Genomic DNA, 3,357 nt, shown 5'->3' with positions numbered 1-3,357 from the left:
TTTTCTCACTAAAACCTCTCTAGATCTTTTGTATCTTCAGTGTGCCAAAATTGTTTGAAGTATCTGACCAATCACTATTTATATAGGACCAAGAAAGAGCCTCATTAAAGCTTCCAACGGATAGAAAGTAGTTGAAGAGTCAACTAGCCGTTAGAGTGTCGGACGTCCGATAGCCCTGTTTTATGCGTCCGACAGCAGGCAGTGAGTTTCAGAGATTTTCTTCAATTCTTTCGGACATCCGGTGCAAGCTCTTTGTGCGTCCGACAGCAAATAAACAGATTTGAGAAATTATCTTGTTTCTATCGGACGTCCGGTAGAGACATATTCAGCGTCCGATAGTTTCGTCGACTTCGAAGGATCCTATCGGACGTCCGAAGCATGCGTCCGAAGTTGTGCAATGATTATCGGACGTCCGATCCTGACTTCTTGAGCGTCCGACAGTTTCAGTATACTTTGTCATCTTTCAATTGTACTTGATCTTTGGAACTAATTTGCTTCATAACTGAATAGATCTTTTAAGAGACATTAGTAACATCCATTTGTTTTGTAAACATCAAAAGATAGGGATCAAGATCAACAGTACAAAGTGTGGATTTGAAACGGAGAAGCATGGAATTAGCCCCTCCCTACTATTTACTACTTCTTTTCTCTTTTCTTATTTTTTTCGATGCACATTAAGAAATTTTCTTACGGTAATAAATAACAATATACAAAAATTCTTATAATAATAATTGACAATCTATAAAATTTCTTAAGCTGTCAGTGGTTCAACTTTAATGAAATAAGATGATGGTGAAAAAATGTAATTTTAAGTTTAGTTTGTCTTGAAGAAGCAATATTCTTAACCATTCATGGAAAAACTTTTTATTATATGTTTCTTCTTTTCTTATTCTTTGAATATGCATTGAAAAAATTACTTATGATAATAAATAATAATATTTATAATTATTACAATTAACTATCTTCTCGTTCTTAGGCAGTCCTTATTGAAGAAAATTAATAGGTCAATGGGTACTTGGGGTTTACCCATTTTTGCATCTTTCTCTCCTTCAATCAATTTTACTTGTAATTTTTCTCTATTCAAATAACATTTATTTCTTTTAATAAGTTTGAATTTTTCTTCTTATCCATATATAATAACTTTGCTTAGTGTGAATTCAACTTTTACATTGGTAAATTTATTTTTTTTATTTTTTTTTTAGTTTTTCTTTTTTATTAAAAATCCAAAGCAACAAGCTGTCCCTACACAAAATAGATCCCAGGAGGACCATCCACTGTACCACCTTGAAAAAGGTAGGCTAGCCTATTCTAAGAGACGGAAAACCAAAACTATCCAGCCTAAACGCCCCTCGGGCCATCATGGGAAGATCAGCAACCTGAAAATAGCTCCTATCGCAGCCTGCATCACAACCCACCTTAGAAAGGCAATCCGCCACCTGATTGCCTTCTTAGAAGCAATGGGATACACTAGCGAAGTGAGACGAGAGCTGAAGTAGGCGTCGCACTTCGGGATCACTACTCCATGGATGCCGAATTGCGCACTTCAATATCTGAACCAAGATCAACGAATCCGCTTCAACATGTACTCGTCTATAGCCTCGCGAAATACACAAGCTAACCCCAAGATCATTTGTTTTCGCCAAGGCTTGGCATCCTAGCCTCCCGTTGAAGATATCCTTCTTCTTGCTTCGCCTTCTGAGAAGTCGTTTGCCTTTGGATTCCGAGATGGGTAAGTTTGGTGTTACTGGTCCTTCGAAGTGTTTTTGCTGCACCGAGCCGCGTGTTGAGACGCTTGACCATATTTTTTGTGAGGGTGAAGTGGCAGAAGCGATATGGAATTTCTTTGAATTTCCGGTGGGGATTTCGAATCCTCGGGTTTCGGCTCGAGGTTGCATGGCTAGTTGGTGGTTTCGTTCAGGTGGGAATGCACGCCTGCGGTTTGTTTATCAGGTTGTTCCGGCTCTAATTTGCTGGCATATCTGGAAGGCCAGGAACAAGGCGCGGTTTGAAGGGAAACTTTATGGCTCTGTAGACATCTCTAGATTCGTTTTCAATGACGTCAGGGCTCTGTTCAATCTCACGTTCCCCACGTACGCCATGCTCTTCCGGTATGGGCTGATTTTTATGTTTCGATTGGTTCCATTCGTCATCAAAAGGAGATTAGATTGGTCAAGTGGCTGAGGCCACCTATTGAGGGGTTCAAGCTCAACACGGATGGGTGCTCCAGAGGCAATCCGGGGAGGGCAGGGGGCGGTGGTGTCCTGCGCGATGGTGCGGGGAGGTTCCTGCTTGCTTTCTCGGCGTTCTTTGGGAGGTGTTCTAGTACATTGGTAAATTTATTAATTTTAATTGAAAGTAATAAATCATTCATGTAAAAATAGATTGTTGCATTTTTTTCTTGAACTGAAAATAAACATAAATAGATGTATAATCATATTCATGGGAAAAATTTAATTACTATCTCAAAGAATACCTATTATTTCTTTTTTTTTATGCATGATACTATTTAATGAATATAATCACATTAATAATTTTCTAATGTAAATATGAATAATATGTAAAAATTGTTGATGAATTATTTATACATTACATTAATTCATAAATAATCACAATAAAAGTTATTTGATTAAATACTAGTTTATTGGTGGAATATCATGTAGCCGATTTAGTATTCAATTATTATGAAGTTCACTGCTATGAAAAATTATTTTGGAGATGTCAACACGAGTGACAAGAGTGAAAATATATGGAGAGAACTATACAATATTTGTGCACTCTATACTGGTGACAAGATTATATATTCAGAGTACTATATGGTTTTTGCACGCTTCACAAGATTGTGATAGGAGTTGGTATGGAAGTGGTTTTCGTAATGACAACACATGTCACTACAGAACTTGTTTACTGAGGAGAACCACAATTGGTGTTTTTCTTTTTCTCTAATGAAGGGGATGGACCAACTTTGAACACGTAAAGCAAGCACCTCTTAGACTAGAATGATTTTTAAATTAGTTTCTCGAACCATTATCTTAACTTTTAACCCTTCAAGCTACTGCCAGTTCAGCACTTGACATTCTTTGCTCATTTCTTTTTTTCTAGATCCGAAGGAAGGACAACAAAATACCTCAAACCAGCATAATCCTCATTGAAGTTCTTGCCCAATGCACTTTCAAGTTTCTTCAAAATCCTTTCAAAATGACTTCTATCTGCATAAATCTTACAAAACATTGTCTTAGGAACATGTTTCAAGACTAAGGCATCAGCAACATGATTTATTTCGTGATTGATATTGATGTAGAAGCCTTGATCTTCCAAACTTTGTTTAACAGACAAAATTTTCCTGTACAATTCCCCACA

Source organism: Coffea arabica, chromosome 11c (genome assembly GCF_036785885.1).
Source record: "Coffea arabica cultivar ET-39 chromosome 11c, Coffea Arabica ET-39 HiFi, whole genome shotgun sequence".
Classification (NCBI taxonomy): domain Eukaryota; kingdom Viridiplantae; phylum Streptophyta; class Magnoliopsida; order Gentianales; family Rubiaceae; genus Coffea; species Coffea arabica.
Note: the sequence above shows the minus strand (reverse complement) of the source record.